The sequence below is a fragment of the Harpia harpyja genome, chromosome 14 (assembly GCF_026419915.1).
Source record: "Harpia harpyja isolate bHarHar1 chromosome 14, bHarHar1 primary haplotype, whole genome shotgun sequence".
NCBI lineage: Eukaryota > Metazoa > Chordata > Aves > Accipitriformes > Accipitridae > Harpia > Harpia harpyja.
Window position 1 is genome coordinate 17,972,116 of NC_068953.1, and position 20,730 is coordinate 17,992,845.

General features: G+C 39.5%; 1 protein-coding gene across 8 annotated transcripts in view; it reads left to right on the forward strand.

The window, feature by feature from the left end:
• Window positions 1–2,651: 2,651 nt before the first annotated feature.
• Window positions 2,652–20,730, forward strand: part of MEGF11 (multiple EGF like domains 11) — a 293,615-nt gene continuing 275,536 nt past the window's right edge. For 4 of the 8 annotated variants that reach the window (XM_052807161.1, XM_052807163.1, XM_052807165.1 and 1 more), the window contains exon 1: window positions 2,655–2,873. The gene's annotated coding sequence lies outside the window, so the exon portion shown is untranslated. Of the gene's footprint in view, window positions 2,874–20,730 lie in introns of all 8 variants that reach the window. The other 4 variants (XM_052807167.1, XM_052807164.1, XM_052807170.1 and 1 more) reach the window with 3 other exon arrangements.

The window sequence follows — 20,730 nt, forward strand, 5'->3', positions numbered from 1 at the left end:
CCGAACTAGAATCAGTGTGATGCAATCTAATGCTGTTTATACTGAACGTCTTTGGAGGAGGGTTGCATTTAAATAGAGATCAGTAATAAATGAGTGTTGTAGTAGTCACCCTCAAATGTAAAACACATCCATAGCCAGATTCATTGACATTTACTAATACCTACTACCCTTCAAGTAGGCAACCATATTGCAGAAAATACCAGAATTGTACTTTCCAAGTGAAATTACTGAGCTGGATGGGGTTTTACGTGAGAAAGAAGAGAAGGGCTGAATGCTTTGTCTTAAACATCTGTAAATAGTCATACAGCAGTGCAATATCTTGGGTTTTTTTGATGTCCAGGGCAGTTGTAGTTTGACAGAACACTTCTCTGGAAAGTTTTAAAGAGAACTCTGAAAGACAAAAAAACATATAAAAAAAAATTGTAGCAGCAAGCTGGCCTAATTTATTTTAAGCAGACTGGTTTTGTCTCCATGCATTTCAGCCAGCATCTTACCTTTTAAAAAGAAAAATCAGGGAGGCTAAATAGTTCCCCAGCAGGAAACTGGTGACAAAACTGAGTCATAAACAATGCCATCAGTATAGAGCAACTGGTGGTTTTAATATTCTTGTACAAACAACAAAACCTAATTATCTCTATTTATTTAATAAATCTAGTTCAAATTTGATCCATTAAATTTTATTAAATATTGAAAATAATTTAATAAATAAACATGATTGCTAATTTATTATTGATATTCATTATTAGGATGCTTGTAAAAATAATTAAAAACAGGTTGGGAAAGATGGGTATGAATACACCTCAGGCACCAATAGTGCTGCAGATCCTGGTTAGGTTGCTTTAACCATAGCTAATGAAGAAAAATAGCCTTCTGGAGCTAGGGAGAGAGCAGAGAGCTGGGTTTGCAAAAAAGAGGTGGGGAAGCTAGCAGTCATCCCAGCACATATGTGTTCTCCACTGCCTCGTTCTCCTGGTTTAGGTGGCTGGTGCAAGATCTTGGGAAGGCTGTAAATCAGGACAATGCAGCAAGGGCAAGGCTGGGAACCTGGAGGCACAAAAGCAGTGGTGGGAGTGGAGAAGTTTTTGGGGAGGGTGGGATATTGCAGGGAGTGCCTTACAGAAACAGTGCACCAGTTCTGGCCCAAACCATCCATTTTGAAACTGCCATCACCTGCAGTCATGTACTGGCATGTTACCAAGAAACACACAGTGCAGGACAAAGGATTTTGGCTGCCTTATATGTACATAGAATATTGTACAATGTGGGGATTCATCGTGTGGCTACAATGACAAAAAAGTTCTATTAGCCATTTTCATACATTATCAAAAAGGGGCTTGGTCTTCTGTTTCTTACATACTGAGATGATAAAAAAGCAGGAACTCAGCCAACATTATTATTCTAATTAGAAAATAATCAGTAATAGTACATAACACAAATAGAGCATTTCATCTTGAAAAGACTGTGCAAGTGTGAGATTGCTGGCTAAGAGCTAAGTTAGTGCAGCTGTTCAAATCACCCATCATAGGCATTTTGGTCTAATGATTTTTATCATTATAGATTTGTAACTTCTGGTACATCTTTCCAGAAGAAAATTACAACCGCGGGGTGCAATTCGTTCCCTGTCTGATACCTTTCTGAGCATCCAGTGGCACTGAGCCACCCTAAAAAGCAGCCGTGGTGCAGTCGATTTGACAATACAAGGGCAGATGCTCTGGACGGTAGAGGATGCTAGAGAAGAGGTAAATTTTCCATCGCGCTTTTCTCTTGTCTATTAGCATCCCCTCAGTCTTGCCTGATATCAGCTCTAGCCAGCTTCTCTCCATCGAGGGACTGCTTTAGGCAGTCAGAGCTGCATGTGTTTGCCCATGTCTGCATGCCCATACAACGGCGTGCGTGCGTGTAGTTGCAAACTGAGGCACCTTGAAATGGGTCCAGAAGTTTGCATGATCTCCCGCTAAGCACATCCGTGGAGTTTGATAGGTCTCTGCTCTGGAGATCCCGTTCTTTCAGCTGCAGGAGGCAGGGAGCCTTGGTTTTTTTTTCCCCATCTCCTACCCTCTGCTGAGCCGCCAAGTGTTTCTGCCTCAGCTATAGAGTTTGCTTCCTCATTCCCATATGCACTGTTCGGGCGGCAGCCTTGGGATGCCGGGGTGTCGGTCTGATTCTTTGTCCTCTTAAGTCTATTTAAGGTATTTTAATTGAATTGGGCGGAGAAAAAAACCCCAAACCACATACACAAACCCCAAGGCTTCAGGACTTGATCCCCCTTCCCCCAAATGGTTAAATAAATAACGAGATGCCAAACCAGCCATCGCCAAACGAATAAGCCAAAAATCAGCGTCAGCGCCGCAGGAAACGGGAAAGTTTCTGCGCTCTGAAGCTGGCCCCGTGGTACCGCGCGTAAGTGCAAGAATCCAGGAGGAGGGGAGCGGAGCGGAGCGCGGCCCCAGCCCGGCGTTGCGGGAGCCGGGGCTGCACTGGCGCGCCCAGCCCTGCATCCCGGAGCGACAGCCCGAGAGATGCTGCTGTGACTTGGTTCTGCGCTGGGAAATGAACGGCTCCGAGCCCCCACCCCCGTCTCCTCCCTCCTCCTCCTTTCCCCTCCCTCGGGTCCTGCGGGGAGGCGGGTTTAAGGTGGGTCGTGTGGCCGCGGTAACTTTCCTAACAGAGCCAAAGAGGCGCCCGGAGTCCCCCGCAGCAGCATCGCCTTCCCGCCCTGGGCAGCGGCACCAGCGCGGTACACGCGTGCGAGCGGCCCCAGCTCGGCCGTTGCAGCCCGGGCTGCCGCTCGCCGCCTCCCGCCGCCGCCTCTCGCAGCGTCGCGCTACCGCCGCCGCCGCAGCCCCACGGATCCGGCCCCGGGTCCCGCCGAGGTAGGTGCGAGTCGGGACAGGGACTGAGCGCTGCGGGGGACGCGGCGCCGGAGCCCCTGTGTGTGCAGCTGCGGCCCCCCACGCCCCGTTTGTTCCTGGCGCCGCTGCTGCGGGGCAAGGAGCTCCCTTTGCACCCACTGGCTGCAAGGGAGGAAGCCCCCTTCCCTGCTCCTCCTGGAACTGCCCAGGCATCCAGGACGAGCCGGGGGGAGGCAGTCTCTCTCCAGCCTCCCGTTTCTGTCCCTCCCCTCGATCTTTCTTTGGGTTCTCGTCGGTGATTTTGGAAGTGCTGATCGAGGAGATATGTGTGTGGGTGAGATCTTACGGCTTTATTACGACTCTCCCCTAACAGCGCTTCTCTCAAAAGCCGCCCCCCCCCCGCATGGTTTACTGGGGTGTTGTGTCGGCACGAACTTTCTTCTGGTTGCAGGAGGCAGATTTGGTCCCCGCGTGTCCCCGTCCTCGGGCTGCTGCTCTGCGTGGGCGAGTGGAATTGCTGCTCGGGTCGTAGCGGCTTCCCTTGTCTGTACTTAACAGGGCTCGTGATGAAGAGGGTCTTTGGAGTAGGGAGAGGCACGAGGGAGAAGTTGCAGGATGCAATGTGTAAGTGACGCCTCTTTCTTGAGGCTGGGGAGCTAGCTGGTGGAATCTCACTCTCGCTGGTGCTACTCGCTGCTGCCAAACATTCCCTTCTTTTGCCTAGGGAGGACTCTGGCCACCCTGCCAGATGGTTCTTAACAAAGAGAGAGAAGTTTGGGAGTGTCAGGATATCAGCTCCCAAATTCAATGCTCAGCTGAGATCCTCAGGTGACAGCACAGAGTTCTGATGCCTGTGTTTATTAATATTAATCTGCAAGCACTGGGCATCTGTTTGGCCCAGAGAGGTGGGCAGATCAATATTTTGTGAAACCAAGGCAGCCATCTCTCAGAGTATCACAGGGGTTGGAGATTTAAATAGCCGCGGTGATCACTAAATACTATGAAGGCTGGGGTCAGCACCCCGCCCCACCCCTGCACCCCAGGAGCAAAAAAGTCTAGAGTTAACTAAAAGGAAGTCTACAGTTTGTATCTTTATGACCTCCTGGTTTCGAACATAAGTGACATGAATTATGAATGAACTAGAATGTAGCAGCCTGTCTACCTTCCATATCCTGTCAAATGGGGGAAACCCCCAGTCATGCTCAGTCCTATATTTTGATAAAAGAAATCTCAAGTCAGGTGATTGGATGTTATGTCTCTTAATTTCACATTATGGAGCTAATAAATTCTGCAGAGATTTCTGCTGGGATATCCAGGTCTCAGTCCGAATCCTGCCCATTCTGTTAGACTTCTCTTAGAGTGCAGCCAGAGCTTTTCTGTCCCTCTTTTTGTTTGGACCTTCCTTACATGTCCACTTTGTTATTAAATCCCACAAGTTTTCCTTCCCAGAGTAACAGCTGATGGATGGATTCTTTTACATGTATTGCCTTGCTTATGGTAGTGCTAAGTAAAGGTGAGTAAACCAACTAAACAGTCTCATAATAGGATTTGATTTTTTGTGATCTTTTACAGACTGAGGATCTGGTCTTGCAAAAGCTTATGAACAAGTTAGCATTCATGGGACCTGGTCTGGAGTCTATTAAAGTTAGTGTGAGGCACCTGAATTGGCTTTGTGTTAGGACAATAAATACTAATAAGCACATGTGTTTAAGGATAATGATGTATGTTTGCAAAATTAGTTTCAATGCAAGTGCATGAGGTTGTTATTTGTCAGTAACAACCTCTGGAGGCTTCTTCAATGTTCAAACTGTTGAACTTAGTTTTCTTTCTGCTTCTTCTTACTATCTGAGTAAATTCATTACAGAATTGTGAAAGTTTTATGGTGAAAGTGTTCAGTGTTTCAGCATATGAAACATTGAAAATGGTCATGTGGTGACTATATGTTTTTCAAAATAAAATTTCAATGTTGTCTTTCTTTCTAGTCACCCAGTCATCTACTTTATAAAATTTTGTAATTTTAGTTAAAAAAAAAAAATTTACTGAGGTAAAATATACAATATTAGGAATGCATTATTTTGCTCCTGTTTTGTACTTATTGAAAAAGGGCTAATTTGGTCTCTTGTTTTTACAATTAAAAATACATTAATAGGAAGAAGTATCAAATAGAAGCCAGTGTTCTCTTTTAAGAAGCTGCATGTCTGTAAGCATATTTACTATGAATGGGGCTTTCAGCCATTTTACTTTGAATAATCCATCGTGCTTTAAACGCTAGGCAGCAGAATTAATATTTAAGCAAATGTGTACAGCAAAACTATAAATCTCTGGAAACAGTTAATTATATTGGAACTGTGAAAGTACCTTCAAGTACAGCCTGTATAAACTATTTCTCTGTAGTGTGATCACAATTCTTGCAAACCTTTTATCCTTGTCTGTAAAATCATTTCTAAATTTGTGCTCCTACAAAGCATGTGCTTGGTTATTGTTTTCAAACCATGTGGTTTGAGCTACTATTTAAATATAATATTTATGATACTACTTTGGTTGTTCAGCTTAAAAAGAAAAGTGCTGCATACCATTGCATACTAAAAAGCTACTATATAATTACTACTTTTTGCAGTACTGCTGTGCAAATCTCTGGGGTGGGAATTTAAGTGGAGACCTTATACAGTTCACAGTTACTTTATATAAAAGCTATAAGCTCTTTTTCCTGAAACATGGGGACTGCATGAATTGGAGAGTGTGGAAGTATGGTTCCTGCACTAGTTTTAACATTTTAATTATTGTAACGTGTATGCTTGCCATTGGCCTTCGTGTACTTCCAGGTGGATACAGAGTGTGTGGTGGCTTCCCACAAACTATCCCTCTGTACCACTTTGGGTTTGAATTACCTACCTACAGACTTCGTTCTTATTGTAATTTTATGCAAATTTGTCAATTCTGGTTGCGTCTTGCAGGGGAGTGCTGGGAGGCATAGGGTTACTTACATGGCCCCTCTCTCCTTGCATATCTGTGCAAAGGAAACTGTGACATGGCAAGAGTCAGAGTCTAGTTCCGAGTCAAAGCCGAAGTCACTGGGAATTTCTCCACTGATGGTGATGGACTTTAGACCACACTGTAGTTGCAGGTAGGATTCAGGTCTCACAGTCATCTTAGGTTCTCCAGGGTATCCTACCTCGTCTCTAGCTGCTGCTCCACCAGCATTCAGGTGTCCTGTGAGACATACGTTGTTATCTGTTGCCCGATGCAGATATCTTGGTTTTCCTCAGGTGTCTCAAATAGCACTTGGCATCCCTGTTTAGGCAACCGAGTCCTTCCCTGGCTGTCTCACGTATTACTAAAAATGACTAATATGTAAAACCTGGGATCAAGGAAATAGTTACAATTACCATTGTGAATAAATGAGTTACTCCTAGAAAGGGTTCTTCAGATGTTAATGGAAAAGATGAAAAAAATTCAACCTCATTGTTCTGTACTGTGCAGGCTGACCGTGCTGCAGTAGCTATTGGTACTTTTCTTTGCACAAAACTGATTGAAACCTCAGTGAGGAAGTTCTGTATGTTAAGGAGAGAGAGATGAAAAAGCTTGTAGAAAATTAAAAGAGCTACTCTCAAAGGAGACAAATCCCAGATAGAATCAGTTTTAAAGATTGCCAGATGAATTCAGCCATGTGATACTTCTATGTGATTCCTGTGAGTGATGTACAATTGGTGTATGCATATAGAGAGGAGGAATTTTGTTTGAGTTTACAAAATGTGATCCTTACCTTAGGAATTAATGATTATGTACCAAATTCATGAAGAGAGAATATTTCAGGCCCTTGTGACGATCAGACTCGGTGGCTGTAAAACAGTGGGCTACAGCCCAGAGGATCTAAGGTATTCAGTCAGGTTGTCCAAAGACAAGTCCAGAATTCTCTAAGATAAGTGTGTTACAAACACTTGTATATGAACAGTAGTGCTAAGCCCTTCAGGCTGTTTCTCCTGTCTGTCTGCTTCTCTGAAGGGAAAGTATTGAAATTTGTATGAAAGCTTCTTTCTGAGAGAGGGAGAGAGATACAAGATGAAGGTCACCACTTAGCCTGCTCACAGAAATGCAGCAGGAAAGAAGAGCACATCCAACTTGCACCAGATTGCAAACAAGACCAGAACTGGTAGGCCTAACTTCTTCCTTTGCAATAAGAACTGGCACTGAGAATTTCTCCTATTAACAGCCTGACTATAAAGGCTAATGAATGAATAGGCATGAGGTTGAAATCAGATTCACTGCTAGAGATATGCTCTGCCTGGAAGAGGAGTAAGACAAAGTAGCTAAGTGAAAATAGTTCTGTGCTCTAACTTCATATACTTCGTTTTCTAGGTTTTTCAACCCAAAACATGAGCACTAACAGTCACTCTGAAAAATATTTTAAAGGGTTAAAAAGGCCCCAGAGAACTGCGAGAATATGACAGCTTAAAGGTTAGCCAAGTGTGAAATTTGTGAACAGATCCTTTTTTTTTCTTCTTCTTTTTTTTTTTTTTTTTAAATTTTATTAATTTAACTGGTAGTTATGAGTGAAAATGGGTCCAGGTTCTCTTAAGTCCAGATATGCAGCTGAAGTTTTCCTTAACCTTTTTTCTTGGATTCCTTGTTAAGATCTAGACTTTTGCTAACCTCCTGTTTTTATCACAAGTCTTACAGTACATGATTTTTTGCAGGGTTTATGGAGTGTTGTAAACACATGAAAATCTGCTTTCTCTGGAGCAAAGAAGGTAGGAAAAAGCTGTAGAGAAACTATGAGGTGGAGTATTGGAATTCACAGTTGCCTGCTTAAGGGTCCAAAACAGGAAGGTAAATTAAAAGCTCCAAAGCTCTTTAGTTAAAGGATGTAACCTATTTCTATAGATTGTACGGCTAGATAAGGTGTTTGGGGAGCATATTCTACTTCTTCATAGGGTTTGAATCTTTAACATATCTGGTTTTGAGACAACTACTTGAGTAGTAAAAACTTGTCATTTGACAAAGCCATTTTAGAGCCTTTAAAAATTTTTAGAGGGTTTGGTACAAATATTTCTCCCTTTTTTTTTTACCAGTGTAAAACATGGAAGTATACTGATATAAAGCCAGTGTAAGCATGAGGAGAATCAAGTTCTTTATCATGCTTTTAAAATCTACCAAGTGAGGGAAGCATGGATGATTTGTAAGTAGTCGACTGGCATATGGTACCATTATGATAACATCATGTTCACAGCACTTTCCAGATTGATATACAACCTTTCTAAAATAAGCTCAGTAGAAAAAGAAAAAAGAATGTAAAGTCATTTAGCAGCCAACATGCTTTTGGTAGCAGCATAGGACACTGGTAGGTGACTTCACTGACACTCAGTTTGCCAAATGAGTTGTGCATCGTAGTCTAGTACCTACTTGACAGGCAGTCACTCCAGAAAACTGCCGTTGCACTTTGTACGCTGGGGTCTGATTCGTGCTTTCTTAATTCACAATGAACTGCTGCATTCATTTTCATTCCATGCAGTCTTGGCGAAGTCATGGGGGTTAGCACAAGGTATAGAATTTGTTTCTCAGGAGGAAGTCCAGTATTAAGCCCTTTGTTAGCAGTATAAGGAGAAAGGCTGGGGTTATCTGGGGATGGAGACTGAATTATACTCTAGTTCTGGATGGAAATATCCAGACTGAGATTGAAACTGTCTCATTGACATGCTGTGTCATTTATGGTTCTCAAGGAACAGTAAAATCATAAATATTCTTAGAAGCAGGAGCCTTGACAAGACAAACTATGGAGATGTTTCACTATTCAAAGGGGTTTTATCTACTTGCCACAGCTAGCTTAATTCTATTAAAGAATTAAAACAATGATACTTTATATGTCATTATTATAGCATAAATTATAGTTTTGTTTGCCTCCATTTAAATGTAAAAGCTGTAAATATCACTTTAAAGAAGTACTGGCTGATTAATTTGAAATCGTATTAACTTCTGTGTGTTAAAATGGATAAGGCAAATCAAAACCATTGAAGTTATAACACCTACCATTTTTCAAACTTAGTAAAAATGTCCAGTGTAGCCATGTTCTTCATCCCTTCTCCTCTTCTAATTTCCTTTTTTCTGCATATTTCAGGTAGGCATTTTATCAACCAAACAGGGCCAATCAGTTATTTTATAGATACAATTCAAGCACCAGAAAATTTACTTCTCAGTGTTATTATGCATTGCCTTCTACAAAACATCATGTGACTAGTCATGCACTGAATGGTAGGGAAAGAAGTGTTTTATACCAGTGTTTATTTGCAAAGGGATTAGACATTTGGAGGCTTGTTTTTGCAGATGGTATCACCTTTAGGATGAATTGCCTTCTGGATATGATGCCTGCCCCCTTCCTCCAAGGAAGTCAAGGTAGTCCTTAGTAGTCTGCTAGTCCTCAAGATGGACTAGCAGACCAGACTAGGCCAGGCATCTAACTTTTGGATTACTCAAATCTGGTGAAATGAATCCCACCCTTTCATAATAATGCCTAGTTTCCATTTTACTTGTAAAGAAAGGTAAAAAGACTGAAAACTTTATTGTAAATGAATGAATGAACAAATTTGAAAATTATCGTTTGTAACTCTGAGCTTTAGTTTAGACATGATGTGTTTTGACAGCTGTAGCGTTAAAGCAGGACAGAGCTGTGCATGTATCTTATATGGAGTACAGGGCGAGGTTTTTGCTGGTTTACTGTAAGCTTTCCCTGAATGAGGATTTTTGGATGTAGCCCTAACTATGACCAGGTAATGTTACAACAGGAAATATCATTGTACTTAGTTATGTAGAATTTTGTTTTGAGGAGCGAAGTACAGTAACAGGCAGTCACTGACTAGAACTACTGATAATCACTTTTCCAGAAGACTGCAAAAAACTTGAAAAGTGCGTGCTCCAACAAATCAGTCATCTTTAGTGGTGGTAAGTGTAAATTACAGTGAGAAGTTCTTTTGGTTTGGAGTCTTTGGTGCCATTATAGCTGTCATTAATTGTGTATTACGTGTTTGAAAGGAAAGTCATCAGTAGCCTATAGGATGTATTTACATAGTAATTGAGGATTGATTAGATGCAGTCTCTGCAGTGAGGGCTACTGGGAGTAAGTCACAGAAATTACAACAGTGGTAAATTATATTTACAAAATATTCATTTATAGTAAATAATGATGGTCAAATATACAGAAAGATTTGTATGCTACAAATGGAAGGAGACTCATTTGCATAGTACTGCCTGTTGCAGGAGATGTTAGCTAGCACTGGATTGTAAACTCTTCAGGACAGAAGTTGTGATTTATGTAAACTGAGGTCTGTCGAATGACAAAATACCATCTGCTGTTTGTGGTCAGAAGATAGCAAAGTATCAGTTAACAAACGAATGAATGCAGTGTGTGCTCTTAACAATTGAGGCAGCTGCTATATCCATTCCAATCCACAGGAACTGTGAAGTTTTATTTTTCTTAATTTTTTTTATTTATTTATTTATATTGTACCACTTTGGCTAATAAAGATGTAAGTGAAATTTATTTCTCAAGATATGTTCCGTGGGATTGTTTGTGGATGATCCGAGAGCAGCCTAGAAACTGAGCTTGTTCCTCTTGCTCTGATCTGTAAAATGCAAAAAATGTGGGAACTCTGAATAAGGGGCAAACAATGTTAAACAAGAAAGGCAATGGAAAATAGCTTGGCAGGCAGAGGTGTGTGGGTAGGAGCGATAGGGAAAGTCACTTCTGTATGGAAAAGAGCAAGAAAAAGAAACACAATTAGGAAAATAAACAAGAGGGGGCAAAGAGACAACTAAATAAAATTCAGCAACAGATAAAAGGTTCACCCAGAAATTACTGAGGTAAATGAGAATGGTGAAGTGAGGAATCAGATCTGTGTATGGTGTGCAAAATCCTTTTGCTTGACAGAATGAGAAACAAGGAGAAATAGTTAGCAGGATGCTGCTGCACTGATTAACGTCCAGCATTTAACGCTGATGGTTTCTAGATAATCCAGGCATCCTCTTAATTTTTTTTAGCAGATGCTTTTTCCCTGCTCTCTTATTTTCCTGCAGGTCTTTCCTTTGTCTTATCCTCCCTAGCATTCTTTTAGGCTTTGTTTAAGGATTAAGTTTTCCACTTGAAGGGCAGCTTGATAGAACATTAAGCAGAGGACAATTTTAGGGTCTGTGTTCTCTGTAGTAGAGAGCTAAGTTTAGGTGGTTTCTTCTGTATGCAGGCATTCAAAAAAGATGAGACCTACTTAAAATAATGTGCACTGGAAGCAGAATATAGACTCGTAGTTCTGTTGACTTTTGTAAAAGAAACATATTTGCACAGGTACTCTAGAATGAAATAGGCTCTGCCTTTCATACATAACCTACCAATGTGCAGACTACTGAAGGTGAAGGCAAATATGTATTCTGAGCTTGCAAAAGTGCTGTTGTGGTGTAAATTTTAGTAATATAGCACACTAGTTACCTGAAGGGATACATAAATGTTGTTAGGATCTGATTGTTCTGTCCAGCTGAATTGTACTTGAAGCAGAATCCAGAAAGAGGGAGGACTGATCTCTCAGTGCTACTTTTCCACTTCGTGATGAAACATGGCCTCAGTTTGGCCATTGTTGTAAACTTAACAGACCCTGCTGCCTGTGTGCTCCTGCTCCACTGTGCACTGCTACGACCTGCCTGGTATTCTCCAAGTTTCTCTGTGTCTGGTTTCAGCAGGGCAATCCTCAGCTGCCTTTCAGTTGTGGCTTTCCAGTTTTGGGGGTTTTTTTTAGGATCTGGTAGTCAACAGACATCTCACTGGTGTTTGGAATAATGGGAGTTTGGGAGTTTACTGGTGACAGCACCAAAGAGAGTAAGTAGAGGGAGCAAAAGGAATTCAACTTAATTCTGGAAGAGGAAGTAGTACAAAAGGAGGACATAAAACTCTGAAAGGACAATATTTGGGTATGTGGATGTATCTTTAGGCACTTACACGTTTCAGAAAGCTAGGAATGTAATCATACAAAACAAGGATGTAATCTTAAAAAACTCCAAGGATGTGGAGTCTCCATCCTTGGAGCCTGGACACTGTCCTGGGCAACTGGCTCAAGGTGGCCCTGGTTGAGCAGGGGGATTGGACTAGACAACCTCCAGAGGTCCCTTCCAACCTGTGTGATTGTGTGAAATTGGGATGAATTAAATAGTTAACAGTTGTCACTGAAAAGTGAATAAACCTGCCCAGTATTCTTTCATGGATGCTCAATTCACTAGAAGACATTACTAGAGTTATTGTTAACGCTTCTGGATTGTTTTGGGGCTTTTTTCGGGTTGGGTGTTTGTTTGTTTTTTTTTTTTTTTGTTTTGCCATTGCCAACAGGGAGCATTATACATTTGTTAGCACTGGATTTACTTCAGTGAACCCATTTAGGAACATTGACTCACTTTACAAAAAGGTTACTTTTTTCATTTAAAAGTGGCTCTTTTCCATATGCTGGGGTGCTTGCATACCACTTGTTTATTACATCGCATGGGAAAAATAAAAAGTAATATAAAGTCTTAGCTCTTGCATTAGAGTTCTGGAGAAGAAATTGTGTAAATCAGTATGCATAAAAATATCACTGTTAGGAGGTTATGTTGTAAATTGTAAGTTTGACTCATTGTATGTGAGGGTTAGTACCTCTGCTCTCATGAATCATTCTGGTTAGCAGTGTGAAGAATGCAGTCTTAAAAACTTATGTCACTTCAGGTAAATTCTTAAGCCACAGTGAGCAAGATCTTCTTATGAGCAGATATGATCCCCATTTAGACCATCTGATCCACTTGAAGAGCAAGCAGTGCTTGAGTGTTTGAATTTCATACTGAAACCCCAGATGCTAATCAGACTCTTTCTTTCTTTCCAGCTAACATCTTGGACATCTGTGTATGAATTAAAAGAAGTCTTGTGTTGCATGTTGCCTGTCTACAAAAAAAAAAAAAACTTTGATACAAATAAGTATTTTCTTGCATTAGCATAATAGCTTGTTATTCATTATGTAGGAATTCATAATGGACAAAGGATTCTTCTCATCTAGCTAAAACTAATTATTCAAAGGCATCAGATACTAGGCTGTTTGGAAATAGGATATGGTGGTCTTCATGCCATTCTCCTTCATACTGTAATATTCTTTTTTTTTTAAATGGTATACAAGACTTAAATCTATACAGTGTATGCCAAAAATATAATGTAGTCTCTGTGTTGCTCACTAGTGTATTGTAACATACATTCATAAATTTGCTGTATGAAGGACATCACTTTTTATTGTTTTCAGCCTCTATCAGAGCTGAGTTTTCAAACCTGAACTCAAACTAAGTCCACAGTGATGGAAATTGCTAGCAGTTGGGATATTCAACTGCACTTCAGTCTTGCTGTTCTTTTGAAGATGAGACTTCCATCAGAGATGCGTAGGACAGTAAGTTTTTTAGGACAAACAGTTCCTTTGATGTCTTTACATAATATATAGGCCTTCATTCTGCTTGAGACGTTTGAGCACCTTAGTAAATTTGTTTTAAGTAATAAATGTTATGGTTACTGTTGTTTATTGGATAAATCTACTGCCAGAAAGAGAGATGTGTTACAGAATCAGGAAAGGTGAAGACTGTTCTTGGCTTTGTCAAAGACTGCCTCCAATATCAGTGCCTTATATTTTCTGGGAATACTAATGCTCCTGATATTTTTTTAATCTTACATATTTGTAGATTGCTCCAAGATCCTGGGCAAAGTTCTTGTGAGTACTGTATGCATCCCTAGGTGAATTAGTCTTATATTAGCTATAGACTAGTCTACCCTGCTCATTCCTCTTAATTTTATGGAGGTGACTGCTGTCAGTTGCTAAGTCCAAAGCCAATTAGTTTTGTTCCAGTTTGTTGCTATATTTTGTGCAATTGCTTGATAATAGTTTCATTCCAGAAGACCTGATTGTATATCAGTTTTCTCATCTATCTGAAGTCTGCTTGAAAATAGAACTGGATATCTAAGCAAACTTTTATTGTCTGATAAAATCATATTGGACTTTCCTTCTAATTTCTAATCAAGCAGAAGCCTTTGTAAAAAGGAAAAAATTGTTGGGAGCAGGAGAAACACTGTTTCAAGAAACTATTTAATGTTAGGTCATGTGTGGCAGCATTGATTTTACTCAAAGTACTGCAAAAGATGAACACAAACACAAAATAATTTTAATTATTTAAAGTATTGCTTGCTGTAATAGAATTGTAAGATACATGCATCTCTTCTTCAGATGGGATAGGATCTATTTTTGAACCAGTGTTTGAAGTTAGCTAGCCAGGTGTCTGCTTCTTCAACTTTTGTAACACTCATGTGAGTAATTAACGGCCTAACCCAAAACCAACTGAAGTCAATTGGTATATTTTAAAGGACTCAGAGTTTGGGCCTAAGTAAGAGGCACTACATTTGTAAATGGTACTCATAGTGTTATTCAAATATATTTAAATTAAATAAGATTCTGTGACCTAATTTTAAAAAAAAAAAACCAACAAAACCAAACCAAACAACTTGTTTTAAAAAGCAGCATATAATGAAACCCCTAAATGCATTTCTAAATATGTAAATTCTGTTAAAGTCACATTTAGCTCTATGTTCCCTTAGTCAAGCCACTTCCTCACAATATATGCTCTGCTAATCAATATCCAAATAGAAGGAAAATGAACTTGCAAATGATGAGGCACTCCTTGGGTTTCTCCACTTACTCCCTAAAGCTTCATGTCAAATACAGTAGACAAATCTTCACATCTAAGTAATTCATCTGCAAATGGTGGGAACAAGAGGAGGAAAAAAAAAAAAAGTTGTTCCATGCTAAAATACAATAATGCATTAAAATTAATCAATTTCCTCCTGCTGGGGAACCATCATTTAGAAAACATTTTAATTACCAAAACTGAATAATGGGATCAGTATTTTTGAGAAGGTTGGATTCGCCCTACTGAGCACTGGAGAATCCTCTTCACAGGAGCCCATAAAAACATTGCTGTTTTCAAGTTGCTACTTTCAATCATAATACTTCTGGGGAGAAATCTGATTTTTTCACAGCAGCTTTTAAGGAAAATGTCGAGTGGACAGCAGGCATGTGTTAACTATTCTGTGCCCAGAGCACAGCTTTGCATGCACTCTAGCATTTCTTTTTCTTTTTTTCTTTTGGATGAGAATTTATTGTGCATTACTTAACACATATCTGAAGTCAAATTTTCAAGCCAAAGTGTTTGGCTGCAACAACAGACAGTGTTATAATGTTGTAAAAATAGCATTCTTGTGTCTATGTACACCCTAGCAATGAACAGAAACTTGCAGAAATAAGACAGCCTGGTCCATTGTCTTGGCTAGAAGTGGTGTTCAGGGAGAATGTTCATGGCTATTACATTAGGTATAATGACTTTGACTTTCAGAATTTGCCATGGAAGAGCCTCTTTTTCCCTCTTTGATGCCTAAGGATCTTGGTCTCCAGCTCTGGTTTCATGGGAATTTGTCAGAGATCTGAATGCTAATCAGAGACATGACTCACTAATTGTAGAGCATATGGTGACCGCCAAGGAATAGCCACTACCTGGCCATCTGGGAAAGTTGTAGGAGACTGTAATAAAAAAATGTGTTTGTAGCAGAAGTGTCTTCATATATATGGCATATATTTTAGTCTAAAACAGTTTATGTCACTTATAATTTTCTTCTCCTATTAAACTGTGGAAGCTTTGATTTCTTGTAAAAATGGCATGGCAGGCACATAGTCATGTTTACTAATTTTGCTTAAGTTTCTGTGGGTGATGGATAACACTCATGCAAAGATGTGGCTGATACTGTTTAATATCTGCATCCTAACTGCAAAGCCCTCTCATAAGTCCTGCAACTGAGGTGACGTAAAGGGTCTCTTTAAGAATACATTTCACAGTAAGATGACAGAAAATTTTGTATAGCGTATGTTTATACTGAGGCCAAGTGAGAACTGATATTAGTCATGGGAGGGAAGCCATTGTTTTGCAAGGACGTATTGCAACTTTTCTTTCACAACACTGGACATTGCTCAGCAAAATAGTTAAATGGCTACCTGGGTGCCTGCTGAAGATTTAGTCACATTAAACTTTAAAGGTAAGCATACACTTAACAACTTTGCTGAAGCTGCCCTGCGTGAATTTCAGGAAAATTTACATTGACTGGGGTCTTCAGTGTGTGCTTAGACTAAGCTTGTATCTTAATACTTTGCTGAATCAGGATATTAAGTTTGCAAAGAAGATAAAAATAGATTCACTGAGAATGATGTAAATCTTTATGTTCACAGTAGGGCACACAAGCGAAGCTGAATACCCTAGTAATAAAAGTACCTTGTAACTTGTGGAATGAACAAAGTTCCCAAAACGGTTATTACATGCTGTATTTTCTGTTTTGGATTATTGAAATAGAATTACTGAGAATTAAGTTGTATAAAAGGCATTTTCTTTTTTATTTTCATAATTATTCTGTCATCCACATAAAACTTTTTTCTATCTTGAAATAGTCTTTGTTGGTACTGAAAATTGCTGTAGGATAAGTGAAACCAGTCTAATTGAGATTCATAAATCCACTTTTTAACAAGTACAATTAGGAATAGTTATTAGAGACCAGCTGGAAAACATTAGGGATAAAAATTTACCATAGGAGGTTTTTTATGTGTTTGAAACATTGTTTGATACCAAAACCCTAAATTAGATCACCAGAGAAATGAACCTGCTATTTAAAATCTAATTTGTACACAGAAAGTTAATTCTGAATATTCCTATTGATAAAAATTTTATTATTAGGTCTTGTTAAACTGCCTGTTTTTAATGGAAGTCTGACTTTTACAATGCATTTCCTATAATTAAAATATGAGAAGTAGCAACCTGATTATACTGAATGCATTTGTGTCCAGTGGCTGTGTAATAAACTTTGGTGCTAGTCAATTCCAATGATTTTGGAAAGTATAGAGAAGTTTATTGGGCCTAATTCCAGCCCAACTGAATTCAAAGGAATTGTTCAGTTAGTGGGTTCTGGATTAACAGTTTAGGAACCGAAGCACAGATTTTCAAACATGTTAGCGTATAGCTTGACACCTCGGGGAGATAGGAAAGAAGTAATTCAGTGAGACTATCTCCCACTAAGGAACTCTATACCAGAATGTAACAACATAGCAATGGCTGTGTTGGGTCAGATCAAAAATTTTTCTACTCCAGTTCTCGGTCTTCAGCTGCAGCACATAGCAGTGGCAAGCCCACAACAGTACTTTTGTGAGTACTCTCCTAGTTTAGTCTTCCTGGGCTCTTTCTACAGTTGGTGCAGAGAAAGAGAGGCTGCTCTAGTAGCAGAGTCGGAACAGAAGACTAGCTTTGATACGCTGTGTAGTCCTGCAGACCAGCCTTTTTAAACTGGAGTTTGCCTTTGTGTGTTCCTTGTTACTAGCATGACTTTCACAATCACTTCAGTATCTAAGACTCAACTTTTTCAATTCTGATTTTTTAAAAGAAAAAACCCCTACTTTTGAGAAAATTTATTTATTTATTAATAATTTATTAATATTTTTAATTATTCCACCAAGGAAACCATTCTAACAAGTAATTTATGTTGGCTATGTATAATATGCAATCACTGCTCAATAGAGGAAATTATGATATGTGGAAAATCCTTCCTCAAACTTATGGTTGAGTTTTCACATTACTACTGTTGCAATTCAGGCTTTATTTTGGAAGTGCTGTTGCAACAAAGAGAGAATGCTTTTAGCATAATTGAACTGAGTGTCTTAAAACAGCATCTCATCAGTCAACTTTGAAATTTTTCTTCTTATTTGTGGTTAATTGTATTTCCCTCCTGGAAAATTGGACAAATCAATGTAAATGAAACAAGATTATTTTTTTTTTTTTTTAGGATAAATAGGTAAATACTGTTAGCCATAATAAGCCATCTGTGAACAATACAAATCAGGGATGTAAATTCACTGCAGTCAAATGTTTTACACCACTGATAAATTTGACACATTTATTACTCATCTAATTAAATTGTGCATGCAGAGCAGGCAGGAGCCTAACAACGTATGCAGATGTCAAATGGGTATTTAGTACACTTGTGATTAAGATCAGCTAGTTTACATCACACTGCGTTGATTTGTTATGATCAAACAAAACATGTTCAATAGAAAAGAAAATGATTCAGCCAAATTCTGTTCTACGTAAGTTTGAGTAAACTCAGTGATTTTACTGGGATCGCATGGGTGAAAATAGCAGGAAAAGAGGTCAGGAGTTGTCAGGTGTTCTCTTCTGCAGCACCTGTTTGGCTAGCAGATGCTTGCATTGAAGCTAATGCAGGGTCAGAGAACTGATACGCAGGAACGGGAGGATGTATCTGTGGGACACCCTATAGCAGTACCACAGGGAGTCATTAGATTGGGTACAGCAGTTGCTTGACAGAGTTTAATGGCATGTGGTATTCATATGGTCAGGTTAGAGTGTCACAGTACTTTGGAGATTAGAGATCAGTAAGACCCCAGGGAAGCTGGTAAGGAAGGCCAAACTGTACATGAATTATGTGACACTTTAAGTGGTCTTGGGAACAACATGCCTATGGAGGTGGACAGTAGAACTTTTTCACTTTCCATCTTATTTGCACAAAACCCAATCCCCACTGCCTCTTTTGTTCATTAGCTTTTCAAATACCTGCAACAACAGTCAGTTACTTAGTGGGTAGGAATTAGGCTTTTTGTGAGTTCACTGCTACAACCTTTTTCATTGTGAAGTATAAGCAAAGGGAAGGAGCATCTCTATGTCTCTTCTTTGAAAAGGACAAGGCAATTGGTTCCAATGTTGCTCCCCTCTGGCTTGCAGCAAAGGGGAGGGAAAGTTGGGTATTCTTTAGCTGGCTTTTGTCTACCTGCATCTATAAATCAGCTAAAGCCTTAGGCTGAGTGACTTACAATTCATAAGGAAGAAGAATGCAGGACAGCAAAGAACTTGTTTATCAATTTTTTTTCTGCCCAACTTTATGAATTGGGTTACCACCTAGGAAGATGTTTTTATTTGTTATGTAATCAAACTGGTTTGTACTCAGTCCAGAGCCATTTATTTGAGGCAATTAATTACCATTTGTTATTCCTTCCAAATTTACTTTTAAAAAAATTGCATTGCCAGGGGCATTCTATTTTTGGCAAGACTAGTGTAGTGCTAAGATTGGGGTACACACATCCATATGTGTCAAATCCCTGCAGTAGCCTACTTGATTCATTGTGGAATCCTGTTAAGGCAGTTAGCACAAGGATAAATACCAGGGAAAACCTGTGCTTGCCAATAATGGAAAGCATAGATGCAAAGACTTTGCTCATCAAGCTTATAACTGGCTGGAACTCCAAAAAGTGGAATTCTAAATGTAGAGATTTTCTGATTCCCAGCCCTTAATTCTCTGTGATTTATGGCACTGACTAAGTCAGAAGAGGTAGTTTCAGAGATCTGCAGTTGGGACTGTTGAGGGCTTGTAACATGAAAACTGGCATTTGGAATTCTATCCCAAACCAACTGGTACTCAGTGGTGTACCAAGACATATGCTCCTCTCAGTCCACTCCATGTATAAACAGGCAGATACAATAAGCTTTAGAGGGATCTTTTAGCTCAGCATTAATTGGAGCAATAGGCCAGAAAATAGAATGTATATGATTTACAGGACTGTGATCAGTGTTTAAGAAGAATAATCTCAGATTTCAGAACATTTGGAGAGAAAAACAGTCGTTTCTGGTGACTGTTTTGTTTACTACATCCAGGACTATCAAGGAATCTCGTGGGATTTCAGGCCTTTTGACTACTTTGAGCTGTGACTTCTTGAGAGTGTATGAATCTGCTTAGTTTACTGGACTGTGTCTGAAACAATAGTCCTCCTTTCTGGCCTTGCAGCCACTGAAAAGCAGATTGCTGATAAGAAGTTGGTAATATTTTAGTTCATACTAGTATGTTCTTTTAGAGCTAAAAAGCTGATGTAGTTCAACAGAGACACCATTAACTTTAGCAAATTTAAACCACTACTGTAAGAGAGCATGAAACTCATCCCATGATTTGATTTTGCTGCTGTATTCTCAATCTGGTTAGGAGATAACTCGATAACATTTTCCAGTCAGCTTCAAATTAAATGCAAAATCTGTGTTCAACTGAATAACTTCTAACTTAGAAATAGCCAGAAATATCTTCCCCTGAATGTCCGTGTCTGGAGGAAATTTTGTGCCTCATACAAGGGCCATGTTTTGGACCACTGGTAAAAGAATGTACTATGACTTTGTCTTAGAAAATACACTAATTTTAATTTGAAACTCTGAGAATACCTCTCAATTCACTTCCTTATAGAAGCTTGCAAAGCATTTTAAGTGTTTCTAATTTTTAGTTTGTATTTTAGTCTCCTTCTCATATGAATTCCCAGTCTATTACTGGAAGTTTGTCAAACGAAGTTGTACGTATTCCTATACTGTTTGTGTCTCTAGGTACTCCTCCTTCCAGTGCTATGGCACCTTGTGTCCCACACACCCTGCACCACCCCCAGGCATTACAATGTTCCATATAAGTTAGATTTTGTCCTGGTCTACTTTGATGATTTTATTGCTTCACTGACTTCTTCAGTGATGCACAGGAAGTGAGCGTTTAGGACAAAAAGTAAGGAAGGCTTCATTGAAATGAAGACGTTAAATGTGTTTTACCATTTTTGAGAAGACAGAAGCTTACCTTCCAGTCATTTTCTAATAATATGACTCCAGCTTTAAGCAAGTCCTGCTCTGTATATCTGACAGCAGGTCTTGTAACTAAGTGGTGGTACACATAATTGTACGTACCTTGTTTCCACACTTTTTACCTGTCAGTCTCTTTGTCAGTCTATTC